Source organism: Crassostrea angulata, chromosome 10 (assembly GCF_025612915.1).
Source record: "Crassostrea angulata isolate pt1a10 chromosome 10, ASM2561291v2, whole genome shotgun sequence".
Taxonomy (NCBI): Eukaryota; Metazoa; Mollusca; class Bivalvia; order Ostreida; family Ostreidae; genus Magallana; species Magallana angulata.
The window spans coordinates 32,579,932-32,594,930 of record NC_069120.1 but is presented as its reverse complement, the minus strand read 5'-3'; the positions used below and the strand labels follow the sequence as shown (position 1 = coordinate 32,594,930).

General features: G+C 36.7%; 1 protein-coding gene across 1 annotated transcript in view; it reads right to left on the bottom strand.

Moving 5' to 3' along the window:
• Positions 1-14,999, bottom strand: part of LOC128165840 (bifunctional methylenetetrahydrofolate dehydrogenase/cyclohydrolase, mitochondrial-like) — a 63,676-nt gene that overhangs the window by 48,118 nt on the left and 559 nt on the right. The gene's annotated exons all lie outside the window — the stretch shown is intronic.

The following is a 14,999-nucleotide window of genomic DNA, read 5'->3' as shown; positions in this document are numbered from 1 at the left end:
ACGTCATCAACAAAAAAAATTTCCAACAAGGTTCAGATAAATACCTATCAGAACTGAAAATTTGACGTAAATCGGTTGAGCCGTTTCCGAGAAATCGCGTGCACAAAATCGGTAAGAAAAAAAAAATAATAATAACTAGATACGATCTCCTTGCGAGCAACGAGGAGGTCTTCCGTCCGATTTTTAGAATACGGAATGACCTTGCTCTTGATATTCGTCAACGAAACGTTTTTGGAAATGGAAGCGGGGTCTAAGAGTAATGGGTGAAAGACTATCTACCCCTTTTGTGTCCCTTATTTGAGGGATCAGCTCCTTTTCATTCATTTTAGTTAAAGGGTATTTTTGTGTACTGCTAATAAGTGTTTAGAAATTGGTTATCGTTTTTGAGATATATGTGAAAAATCGTTTCGATATCTGGTCCTAAACTCCTTTTAGGGTCCAGATAACAAACAATATATGGTTGTACATTGTTAAGCACATTATTTTGAGTATCTTTTGTTAAATACTGCTTTTCGGAATGTCCTCCATTTTGAGATATAGAGGATCAGAGTTTTGGACTTCTGGTCCCTTAAAATCCCTAATTACGTAACGTAAGAGTAAATGATCATTGCCATGTATAGGTAAATAACGTAAGAATAAACATAATTGCCTCTATAACGGTTCAAAAAATATTTCACAATAAATATTTATCATTAAAAGTCTTTAGAGCCCCCTCAGCCCCTTATTTGAAGGGCCAGCCCCTTTTTTATGATGTCATAAGAATGTGTTTGTCAATTCAAACACATTTTGTTCAACAAGTGTTTGAAATTCTGTACCGTTCTGTAGATATCTGGAGAGGGTCGATTTAGGGGCCGACCCTGTACTCCTTTTAAGGACCGTATCACACATAACATATGGTTGCATTTTGTTAAGCTTAATTTGTTAGCATCTTTTGCTCAATATTGCTTATCAAAATGTTTCTCCATTTAGAGATATTGAGCATCAAAGTGTTGGACTTCTGGCCCCTTATAATCCCTTATTACGTATCATAGGATTAAATGATTGCCATGAATAGGTGAATAACGTTAGAATAAACATAATTGTTTTTATAAGGTATCACAAAATATTTTACAGTAAAAAGTAATAATCAAAAGACTTTAGAGCCTTATCGGCCCCTAATTTGAAGGGCCAGCCCCTTTTTCTTGATCTTATATGAAAGCTCGTGTCAATTCAAACACATTTTGTGTAACAATTGTTTAGAAATTCTGTACCGTTCTGGAGATATCTGGAGAGGGTCGTTTTAGGGGCCGACCCTGTAACTCCTTTCAGGGACCACATAACAAAGAAAATATTGTTGCAGATTGATAAGCTCAATATTTTGAGCATCTTTTGTTCAATATTGCTTATCAAAATGTTTCTCCATTTAGAGATATTGAGCATCAAAGTTTTGGACTTCTGGCCCCTTAAAATCCCTAATTACGTAATATAGGAGTAAATGATTGCCATGTATAGGCGAATAACGTTAGAATAAACATAATTGCTTCTATAACGTATTACAAAATATTTCACATTAAAAAGTTATCATCAAAAGACTTTAGAGCCCTTTCGGCCCCTAATTTGAAGGGCCAGCCCCTTTTTCTTGATCTCAAATTAAAGCTCTTGTAAAAATAAATTTTAATTGCTCTACATGTCTTAACAAAATATTTTCGAGAAAAGAGATAACTAAAGAAAACCAAGAAACATTTTTTACATCTCAATTTTCGGGTCCAGGCGAGCTTCGGCGCCTTTTGCGCCAAACATAAATGGCTAACTTTAGACAAAACTACTATCAATCTAGAATCTACAATTCCTGAAAATTTGAATTTGATATCTTTTATCGTTTAGGAGGAGTTCGACGGACAAGCTTACCCTCTAAAAATCGCTAAAACGTCAATATCTCTGAAACGGAAAAGACGTCATCAAAATAAAAAATTTCCAATAAGGTTCAGATCAATATCTATTACATCTGAAAGTTTCATGAAAATCGGCCGAGCCATTTCCGAGAACTTGCGTGCACAAAATTTGTAAGAAAAAAAAACAAAAATAATAATAATAGGGAAGAAGAAACCGAAGAAAAACAATAAGGTCTTCCGTTGGAAACGGAAGACCTTAATAATCAAAACGGATGCGCCTTGAATTGATGCAGAGCTATTGAGCTGAATTTAATGGATTAAACACAAATAGTGAGTTAAAATCTGAACCGACTGAATTGAAAACGAAAGGAAAATACATGCAATAGCTTGTGATATTATCCACTGTGCAGAAAGATTTGTTATAAAACTGGTTTTCATGTGCGATCGCTGGAATATGCAACTTGACATAGCCATCCAAGGAGAGGCGATCGTGGACAAAAATAGTTGATATGTCGACAAAGAATAGTATGAATAAGCGACTTTTGTAAATGTTGTGGTAACTAGATAGCCAGTGATGTACTTGAATGGTATATCTGCCGCTGGAGCTGATGCATTACTCATAGCTTTGCTTTACGATGCTTATTCTGATGACTGATCATGTACGTGTGTAAATTTAACTAGAACTGTCCTAATGGGACTAATACCCCCGCAAGGCTAATTTCAAATGGGACAAATAATTGAATTGAATAACAAAGGTTTGGAACACATACAAAAAAAGTTAATTCTAAAATTGTAAAAAAAAAAAAAATTGTTAAGAAAGAAAAATTAAAATCAAAATTGTCAGAATTTCACTGTAAATACATATCTATAACAGTAATACATTAACAAATGTATGTATCTGATGATGTTTTTTTTAATTTAATTGATTTAAAGAAAAACCAACAAAATGACAATAACCCCTCCCTTTGCAGTAAATGGAAATACTGGTAGCCAAGCAATGCTCTTCTGTTGATAAAACTTTCAATATCTTTCTAATAGGAGTCTTGACAGATGCAATTAGTTGTTTCAAATTTTCCTCACTTTCTCCTATGGCACAATGGAACGCCATATCAGAAAATTGATCCCATAGGACTATGATTTTCTTTCATGAGCTTGTTAAATTTAATAAACTCCCAAAACATTACCATAATTACCATACTATGTAAAAATATGAAAAAAAGAAAATTTAATATTACAAACAATTTTAAAATTGCCAAAACACTACAATCATATTGGTAATTTTGAATTTCATTTAAATTAATGCCCAATAGGGTCACTTCATCAATTTAGTTGACTAATAAATTTAAACAACTTCTAAAAATAGTTTAACTTCTTTATTAATAATGATATTATTTATTTCCTTATAATGATAGAAACTTTTGGTTTACATGAAACAGTTTTAAAATAACCCCAAAACCATCACCCATTATACAGATTATCAATTTTCCCTAAACACATGCGCCATTTGAACCATGGCTCAGATAATGGCTTCAGCCACACTTGTCTTTGATGTTCTTATTAGCTCCTAAGAATTTATCATTGACAAACAAAAACTTTGCATTGTCAGTTGAAAGAATACAGTCGCACCTGTTTTAAGCGGCCACCTGTGGGACAATGCCAAACTGGCCGCTAAAGACAGGTGGCCTCTTATTCCAGGTTTCAAAAAATACATGTAATGGGAAAAAAAACATCGAGTATTTTCATGTTGGCTCTATTGCACAGGTTTATTAATAGCATCTGTAATGGCGGCGTACACAGAGATGGTGAATGCACAGCTCGGAATGCTAAATAAACAGTTTATATTAATTCTAAATGGCCGTTTTAGTTCCATTTATCTATCAAGGGATTAAGAACAAAACATTTTCTGCTAAATACGCCCAAATGATAATTTTCAAGGGATTAAATGCGGTAAACAAACAGAAGTAGCGTTTCCGTACAAAGGCTACTTACTGAACTGCGATAGCCGATGTTTTACCTTTTAAAAAAATATCAAAATTCCATTCTTATATATATTAAGAACCCGTTTTATTATCTCAAAGAAATTTTCTAGGAAAAAAGTGCATACTACCGGCTATTTTGCACATGTTAAGCCGTTCAGCGCAAGACTGGCCATATACAATGACTTTGTAATGAAGTATATAAGTACGTGTCGATATATAAACAACACAAAACAGGTGTTATGATAATCAATTATCACATTAAATCTCAGCAGACTTCAAATAACACACTCAATTATTTGTCATTAACTCATTATCAGCTTTCAAAGTTTGGCTTCTTTCGATACGGGGTCACATGTCAGATTCAAAAGTCATGTGACAAAACAGACAAAATGGCCGTTGAAAACAGGCATGTTGAAGCCACGGGACCTAAAAACAGTGGCCGCTGGCCGCGTTAGACAGGTGGCCGCTTAAATCAGTTAAAATATAGTGTAAAACTAAACGGGCGGGATTAAAACTGGCCGTTCATGGCGAGTGGCCGCTGATTAAAGGTGGCCGTAACAGCAGGTGCGACTGTACTAATAAAAAATAATTTTTTTTATTAATTAAGACATAAAAAGACAATAAAACTCCATCTGGATGTATTTATATAAATATATTTTAGAGTGTTTTAATACTATTAATTGATTAATAAAATCTGTAAGGATTACCTCCCTTACTTTTCAACATTAGTGTACAATATATAGAATAAGGAAAATGAAAACCGTCATAAAATCATTAAATCTTGTCTGATCTTAAAAAAAAATTGCAGGTGCACATCTTCAGATGGTGTTCAACATATGTACAAATTTTCAAACTGTTCCATGCAGTAATAAAAAATTCTATAGGGGGGACAAAGTTGCGTCTACAGACAGACGGACAGACGGACGGACAGACAGACAGGGTGAAACCAATATACCCCCCTAAACTTCGTTTGCGGGGGTATAAAAATCATCGTTACCAAATTTGAACAGCAGTGTTACCTTGAAAGTGTATAGGCCTATATGTTCGTTATAATTATTCTGGAAAAGGAACAGCCAGCCTCACAGAAATGTTGATTGATCTCAAGCAGACGAAATCATGTGAAGACGCTTAATTTTCTATTTCTTGAATCAAATAATGTGTTTTGTTTATTTTAGAAGGTTAAACTTTCAAGTTTTTTATGTTTTTAAAATTGTACTTTGTTTGCTGAATGCAAAGCAGACACAAGTTTACATTTTGTTGACAGTGTTTATTTTGGAAATTCCCATTCTATAAATAGTGTTAGATCAGAACAGTTGAGAAAAGTAGATCCGGCAAAATTTTATTGATGCAGGTATCAAAGAAATTTTTCCACCAATTAGAAGCACCAATATCTCATCAAACGAATAAATATTAAATGAGTAGCATATAACCCACACACAAACTTGTCGAGGAGTCTCATGTATTCATTTAATTGGGTTTCATTCTGGAGTAGAAAAATTATAAATTTGTAATGACGATGTGTGGGAATAAAGAAGATAATTTTTAAACACTAGACTTTGACCCGTGATATTGCGTATCCAGGTATCCGACATTTACAAAATAGATACATCGACACACCGATTGTTGACATTTACATAACCAAGCTTTAAGTCTACAATTCACTACACTCTGCTTAGTTAGAATAATCTAACTGTATCTCGGGAGAGGTCTTCATCACAGTTAAAATGCCTCATATGTACCCCTAATGTAGCAAAAAATTGCAGAATCGCTCCAAAACAATTTTTGAACGAAATTAATAAAGCTGCATTGAAAATAAGTCAAATTATTCATAACAAACCATTTTGAGGCTGTAAATACCTTTCATCTAAAAATTTATTTCATATTAATGAAGAATTCATTACTTTTTCACCAAACGTTTTTTTTTTCGCTTCATATTTACACACCAAGTTGAAATTCGGAACTCTTGGGATTTTTCACATTATATGTGTCACCGAGGGGGAAGGGCACTATAGAATAAGGGGAATTAACTTGTATAGGCCCAACCCAAGAGACAGGGGGTCAGCCTAGTCAATAGGCTTAAATTGACCTCTAAGTCGAATATGCATAGAGCTATAACTCGAAGGCAGGTTTCACAATTTATTGATTAAGTGATTTTAATTAACTTATAAAATATCAACAATAATCAAATAGAATAAAGTCAAAAGAACAGGATAAAAATAAATATTTCTTAAAAAGCCAAATGAGTCAGAATGAATTTAACTCAATGTTGCTTAGTCTACTGACGGACTGGTGGACAGTCAACTAGATAGTCAGTGTGAAGACATAAGCAACATGAGATAGTGGCCCAAAGAGTCTGACTGAAATTTAGCTCGATGTTGCTTAGTCTTACTGACAGACTGATGGACAGTCAACTAGATAGTCAGTATGGAGACATAAGCAACATGAGGTAGCGGCCGAAATGAGTCAGATTGAAATTTAGCTCAATGTTGCTTAGTCTTACTGACAGACTGGTGGACAGTTGAAAGAAATTCATGGCATGAAAGAGATAAACAATTGTTACGCAAGTCTAAAATAATGTAGATATAAGAAATAGTATGCGTGCACTCATACCATTCCTTGGATCTACTTTGTACTATAAACAAAAGTTTGGTTCAAAAGAGTTAAATAAAATTAAAGCAGATGAATTTCTTTACAAATGGTCAGGAAGGATTAAAATTACATCACACAAATATCAAAACATGACATAATATTGGAAGTTCCACATTGACATGAATTTTGAGAACTACTGAGGGATGTCCAGTTCTTCACAATATTCACTCTTCAAATCCTCCAGGAGAAATGTAACAAGGCCAAATGGTACATCATTGAATGGAACCCACTTTGGTGGCACATAAGGATTTGCAAAACTCATTAAATACTGGGGTTCACTGTGTCGGCTGAATTGTACTTCGTGAATTTTGTGTCCTGTGACCATTTGCCAAAGCTCGCGGTTCTGTTCGGGTATCTTAAGGCGTTGATTACGAAGATGTTGGATGTCATTTTGTAGTATTTCTTCATCAAGTTGTTTGGACACGGACGAAATAAATTTACAAGCATGGGAACTGGCTGATGTAAGTGGTTTCCATTTGGGATCCAAGGAACCAGTCTGAACCAGAAAGTAGGCTCGTCTGTTCATCATGCGTATGGCCCGTAATTCTTCTTTACAGTTGAATGTTGTTCCACTTAAAACGTTAACAGAACTTGTCTGGGAATTATTGTTTTGGGATGACTTTTCTTCCTGGGGCTGTGGGTCTTGTTTGTTGAAGAACTTGTGTTTGGTCTGATGCAGAGGTCTCTTTCTCTTCTTTCCGCTCATGGTCCTGTCTGCATGAAATTGGCGTACTAAATGAGAAGGAATTTTGCATGGAAAATGCCATTCTGTATTTCCAGTTGAGAACTTAACTTTGTAGTAGAGTGTTCCATTTCCTCTGTTAGACGCTAAGAGCCGGTCAATCATGTCTTCCTTGAATGGTGTGCAGGAGCCTCGTTTGCAGTCTCTGCATGAAGGTCTGGTATCAGCAATAGGTGGATTTCTAGGTTGATTTAAGTGGTTGTTGTTCTTGGGCTGATTTTGTTGTTCTAGTTGTGTCTTCTGATTCTGTTTCTGTGGCTGCCTACTGTGTTGCTGTAAAGGCTGATTGTGTTGCTGGGGTTGATTTTGTTGCAGCTGATTCCTTCGTTGTGGCTGCTGATTCTGTTGCTGGGTCTGCCGATTCTGTTGTTGCCAATTCTGTTGTTGAGGAGGCAGATTATGTTGGTGTGGCTGATGATTACGTTGCTGTGGCCGCTGATTTTGTCGTCTGTTCTGTCTTGGAGGTCTATTTTGCACTCTTGGTGGGTTGTTTGCTTGATTGGGTACTGCTGGTGCATTCTGTCTTGCTGGCTGGACAGTAGGTCTGCCTATATTCTGGTCAAGTTCATCAGGATCCAGTTGAGCGTTGTCATTAGCATGTTCCGGAGGAGGGTTAGTCGGCCTGGTGAGAGGATCATAGTATGGTTTTAAACGATGGGCACTTACCAGGGACTTTACCTCTTTGTTGTTTGCACAATTCCTGATTTTGTATGTGTGATTTTGTCTGTTGACCATGGTGATGTAATATGGACCAACCCACTGGCGATGTAGTTTTGGAGCGTTACCCACTGGAACTTTGGTGCAATATAACCAAACACTTTGAGTTGGGAAGAAGTCTGGTTCCTTAGCTGTCTGATCATATCGTTGTTTATTTCTCTCTTGGGCTAGTTTAATATTCTCAGAAGCAATCTTTCTTGTTCTCTCTAAATTTTGTAAAATTCGTCCAAGGAATATTTTGTGGTCCTGAGCCAAGTGTTCTTTTGGGACTAAGGAGGAATCAATAGGGAGGCACATCTCTCTTCCATAGAGCATGAAGTATGGTGAGAAATCAGTTGACTGAGTTGCAGGAGTTGCTCGGTATGCCATAAGGATCCCTGGGAGTAGAAGATCATCCCAGTCATCTTGCTGTCCTTTAGCATAGCAGCGTATAGCTTGGAGAACGACGGAGTTCATCCTTTCAACAGATCCATTGGTTTGCGGATGATAGGAGCTCGTTAAATGCCTTGTTATTTGGAACATCTCTGAGAGTGCCTTTACAAGATTGGAGACAAAATTCCTTCCGCGATCTGATATAAGTGTTCTTGGTGCTCCGTACCTAGTTATTATCTCCTTGTATAAAACTCTTGCAACTTCACTGGCTTCTTGAGTTCGTAATGGAAATGCTTCACACCATTTGGAATAACTGTCCACTACCAAAAGAATATGTTTGTGTTTGTTTGGAGTAGTTGGAAGTCCACTTAAAATGTCCATATGCCACCTTCCAAATATATCATCACTTATTTGGGGCTTCAGAGGTGGACGCTTAGCACCGTAATTGCGTTTACTTTGTTGACAAGTTTCACAAGTCTGAACATAGCGTTTTATATCATCATACATTGAGGGCCAGAAGTATTTGTTGCGTAGTGCAGCATATGTTCTTTCAAATCCTTGATGACCACCACCAAGAATACAGTCATGGTATGATCGCAGTACATCATCACGGAGAATTCTTGGAACTGCAACTTGTTTCACTAAACGTTCTTGTTTTGGGACTTTCTTGCATCGTTTTGAGTAGAAATGTTTCAAGATTCCGTCTTCAAGTTCGAAGTCATAGGATTCAGCCACGATAGTTCTGGCAATCGCTGGATCATTGGGAAGTTCTTGGCTTAGTTTGTACTCATAGATTCCTTGAAAGTCAGGGCACTGTTGTTGCAAGTTTGCCATGTTCTGTAAAACAAGTTCTGGAGACGGCCTCTCTTGTAAACTGGCAATTACATGTTCTTTTACTTCCCCTGGATAGACTAGAACAGTTTCTGTATGTTCCTTGTGATTGACATAGTAAAGATGTTCTCCGAGGTCAGGTGAATCTGTAGGTGTAGAATTGTCATGCTGTTGTCTGGATAAGCAGTCAGCTGGATTTTTGCTTCCATCACGGTGAATAATCTTGAAGTTGTAACCTTGAAGAAGAAGGCTCCATCTTCCAAGACGACCTTGACAATCTCTGATCTTCTGTAGATATTTCACAGACACATTGTCAGTAAACACAGTGAATTCCTGGTTTGCCAAATAATGTTTGAAGTGCTGGATTCCCTCAACAAGAGCCAAAGCTTCTTTGTCTGTTATATGCCATTTTAATTCAGCACCATGAAGGGATCTACCTCCATATGCTATGGCATGTTCGCGTCCATTCTGGATTTGGCTGAGCACGTATCCCATTGAGTATTCAGAGGCGTCTGTTGAAAGAATAAATGGCTTGTCAAAGTCTGGAAAAGCAAGGATTGGAGCAGTAACAAGTGCATTTTTCAAGGTGTCATATGCTTTCTGACAACTTAAAGTCCATTGAAACTTCACATTCTTCTTTAGTAGGGATGTTAATGGAGAAGCAATTTGGGCAAAGTCTTTGACGAATTTTCTGTAATAATTTGCTATGCCAAGGAAACTCTTCACTTGTTTGGTGTTTTGCGGGACTGGGAAAGTTTTAACTTTTTCTGTATTTTCTGGATTTACTCTTACTCCATGTTTTGAAATAATATGTCCTAAATATTTGACTTCTTTCTTTGCGAAGATGCACTTGGATGGATGTAATTTTAGATTTGCACTACGTAAGCTCGAAAACACTAGGTGAAGATGTTGTAAGTGTTCCTGAAAGTTCTTTGAGAATATTAGCACATCATCAATGTACACAAGAGCAACTTTGAAATTCAGATTCCGGAGCACTTTTGTCATCAGGCATTGGAAGGTCATTGGTGAGTTCATCATTCCAAAGGCCAGTCTATTAAATTCATACACTCCTTTGTGGGTAATGAAAGCACTCTTGTGTTTTGTAGTAGGGTCCAAAGGCACTTGCCAAAATCCAGATCGTAGGTCAAGTGTTGAGTAAATTTCTGGCTTGGCATCAGCTAAAGTGTCAAGAATATCCGACATGTGAGGAATCGTGAAAGACATAGGCTCTGTGATTCTGTTCAGTGCTCGAAAGTCAACACAGAAACGATATTCGTTGTTTCGCTTCTTTACTAGCACTACTGGGCTATGGAATGGTGAAGTGGATTCTTCAATGATGCCATGTTTTTCCATTTCATCAAGTTGTCGTTCTAACTCGGCTCGCATCTGCGGAGACTGGCGATAAGGCGCAGAACTGACCACTTTGTCACCTTTTGTATGGATAGTGTGATAGTGCATGTCTGTTTTCCCGAGTTCTGACAGATCCTTTGCAAAAATGTTTCTGTTTTGTGCTAGAAACTTGCAAAGTTGTTGTCGCTGCACACTGTCCAAGTCACAAGAGTCTAAATCAATTCCTATGTCAGACAAGATGCTCGCACAGTCTTTATCAAACTGTTCAATGTTTTCTGAGAGACTACACAGAAAGGCTGGTTCCTGCTGTTGGAGACAATGGACATCTTCAAAATTTACAGGTTGTGCGGCAGCGATTTGGAGGTTAGATTTTAAATAGACAGGAAGGTTGGTTGGATTTAAGACTCTGTAGATGCCGATTTGGTTATCATCTAGGTAGGTGACTGTTCTTCCTCCAGCTACAGAGAATTTTGATTGAAGAGTGTGACTAGGTTCTAAAATCACAGTTGCTCCAGGTGAGTAGTTTGGAATCTTGACAGGCAGAATTGTTTCTGAATGAGGTTCGAGAATGATGTGATTGACGGTCTCGGCCATTGTAGTAAATGTTCTTTGGTCACGAATGGTGGAGACAGTTACATGATCAGCACTTCCAGATTCACTAATGTAGTTGAGATTTTTCCCTGGAAATGGAATTGTTAATGTCATATTTTCAAAATCAGTCCTAATTTTGTTTTCTTGCAGGAAATCAAGTCCAAATATCACTTTCGAATGTAGGGTTTCAAACACTCTGAATTTTTGCTTCACTGTAATGTGTCCAAAAGTTACTTCCAGCATAATTTCTCCAAGAACAGGATGGACTTCTCCACAGACACCAACAGCACTAGTTATGGAGGATTCTTGTATGTCTCCATTATATTGTAATCGCTGTAATTGGTGTTGACTTATACAGCTAATGGAAGCTCCACTGTCCACCAAGCACTTAATGGGTGTATTCTGTAGTTTGGCTTCGACAAAGTTCCTCTCCATGGCTGCAGTGAACTGTAATTCTGGTGTCCCTTGGGTCATGCAGGAAAGTTGAGAACATCTCCTCTTCTGACATAACCATCCCTGGGAAACCTTTCTTCGTCCCATGACTGACTTCAAGTTTAGAGCTAGTCTGAAACTATAAGAGAGTAGTCAGTATCATGGAAGCCGAGTTGGACTGAAATTTGCACTTCATTTACATTTCTCTAAGCAATTAACATAGAAGTCAGAGATGAAATGAACTTGAATTATCTACACAGTGTACATTTTTATTTCTCACACAATTGAAAGTGGAAAAATATCAACAAAGTTGTACTTATCTTTCAGTAGTGTAGCTCCCGTTTGGATAGGTCTGGCTCTATTTCATCTCCATCATGGAAGTACCTTTATAAACTAAACTATCCTGTCTATTGACTGTGTCTTCTAGCTATAGCATAAAGCAACTATGCATACCCGGATTCTCCACCACATCTGTCACCGAGGGGGATTAGGGCACTATAGAATAAGGGGAATTAACTTGTATAGGCCCAACCCAAGAGACAGGGGGTCAGCCTAGTCAATAGGCTTAAATTGACCTCTAAGTCGAATATGCATAGAGCTATAACTCGAAGGCAGGTTTCACAATTTATTGATCAAGTGATTTTAATTAACTTATAAAATATCAACAATAATCAAATAAAATAAAGTCAAAATAGAACAGGATAAAAATAATTATTTCTTAAAAAGCCAAATGAGTCAGGTTTGAATTTAGCTCAATGTTGCTTAGTCTACTGACGGACTGGTGGACAGTCAACTAGATAGTCAGTGTGAAGACATAAGCAACATGAGATAGTGGCCGAAAGTGTCTGACTGAATTGAATAAATTTCTAACTGTATTTATATTCTAAAAGATAATTAATAAAAGTGTTGTACATTACTAATAAAGCTTAAGAACAACTCAGAACAATTATATATAGACTACTGGTAATTGGGGATAATTAGCAGAGCAGACTGACTCTAGCTAATTACTTGTCATTTGGCATGAGTAAACTCTTAAACATATTTACACAAAATAACACACCATGACATATGCACTGAGTAAGAGTTATCTCCCATATTTTCTTTGATGAATAGAATATATAGCAAATTTTTAATGAAAATTTACACATCTTTGTATTATCGTTTCTGGGTTTATCCATGCAAATGTGATATTGTGAAAACAAACTAATGAGCCTTCCGTGTTTAGCATGAATGTAATGCGCAAGATTGTAAAATCCAAAAAATCAAGATGATTTTTGGATTTTTAAAATAAGTTTTAGTTGATTATTAATAAGCGAAGCTTGATTGAGAAAAATAAAAACAAATTGGTAATCTTCAAGGACCAATGATACCTAAAATATATAAAACAAAAGACAGTACTCTTCCAATTTCTTGGTATTAAAGCCCAAAAATTTGAGTCTATTAGTATTTTAATATAGTAGTTTAGATTTTATGCATTAACACCTATACATCCATTTTGGCCCTGTCCTAGAGTCAAAACCCATACTCCAGGGGACATGGAATTTAAAATTTTAGTAGAGGACTTCCTGGTAAACATAATTATGAAGTCAGTTTTTCCTACAGATGTGTGAGAATAGAGAAGAAGATTTTAAAACATTATATTCATTTACACTATATTGCCATATTGCCCCCCCCCCCCATGTCCTGAACCCCTGACCAGGGGCCATGAATTTCACAATTTTGGTAGAGGAGTTAGTTCAGTTTTTTTGCCCACATATTTGGGAGTAAAGAAGAAGATTTTTTTAAAAGATTTAATACATTTTTACTATATGGCCTTTTTGGTCCCACCCTAGAGCCTGAACCACTGACCCAGGGGCCATTAATTCCACAATTTTGGTGGAGGGCAGCCTTCATGGACATCATAATCATGCATTTAGTTTTTAACAAATATATATGGGAGCAGAGAAGAAGATTTTCTAAGATTTAATACATTTTACTATATGGCCATAATGCCCCCCCCCCCCAAAAAAAATGTCCTGAACCCCTGACCCAGGGGCCATGAATTTCACAATTTTGGTAGAGGGCTTCATGGACAACATAATCATGCATTTAGTTTTTAACAAGTGTATATGGGAGCAGAGAAGAAGATTTTCTAAGATTTAATACATTTTACTATATGGCCATAATGCCCCCCCCCCCCAAAAAAAAATGTCCTGAACCCCTGACCCAGGGGCCATGAATTTCACAATTTTGGTAGAGGAGTTAGTGGACATCAAAACCATGTATTCAGTTTTTTGCCCACATGTGTGGGAGTAAAGAAGAATTTTAAGATTTAATACATTTTTACTATATGGCCATCTTGGCCCCACCCTAGAGCCTGAACCTCTGACCCAGGGGTCATGAATTTCACAATTTTGGTAGAGGGCTTCATGGACAACATAATCATGCATTTAGTTTTTAACAAGTGTATATGGGAGCAGAGAAGAAGATTTTTTAAGATTTAATACATTTTTACTATATGGCCATCTTGGCCCCACCCTAGAGCCTGAACCTCTGACCCAGGGGTCATGAATTTCACAATTTTGGTAGAGGGCTTCATGGACAACATAATCATGCATTTAGTTTTTAACAAATGTATATGGGAGCAGAGAAGAAGATTTTTTAAGATTTAATACATTTTTACTATATGGCCATATTGGCCCCACCCAAGAGCCTGAACCCCTGACACAGGGGTCATGAATTTCACAATTTGGGTAGAAGGCTTCATGGACATCATAATCATGCATTTAGTTTTTAACAAATATATTTGGGAGTATAGAGACGAAAATTTTCTAAGATTTAACGGTAATACATTTTTACTATATGGCCATATTGGCTCCACCCTAGAGCCAGAATCTCTGATCAAGGGGCCATGAATTTCACAATTTGGGTAGAGGGCTTTATGGACATCATAACCATGCAACCAGTTTTTTCCTCACTTGTGTGGAAGTAGAGGAGAAGATTTTTGAAAACTTGGGTTTTTTATTGCATATTTCGCCCCACTTGTGGTGCCCTGGAGGTGGTAGAGCCATGAATTTCACAATTTAGATTCCTCTAATTACCATAGAGATGCCTCAATGGAAATATGACATCATAAAATTAAATAAATTATGACTTCTTAATAGAGATATCAACATGAAAGCATCATTGCAATGATAGTCATGTGATTAGTGTCCTGTCTCCCCTATATTTAACTCTTTGAAAGTAAAATTGGTTTACATTGCTTTTCTTACCAAAATCTTTGTATTTTACTGGGATTTTTTATTTATTTGAAATATATGTACATCATGAAAACCTTACATTTATGGGAATGATTTTATTACTTTCAAGAGGGATAATTTCACTTTATACATAGGGGAATTGTACCCAAAGTCCAATGAAATATTGTCACACTGTAGATTATAGACCAACTAGGGGAAATGATGAATCTATTACACAGTCAGACGA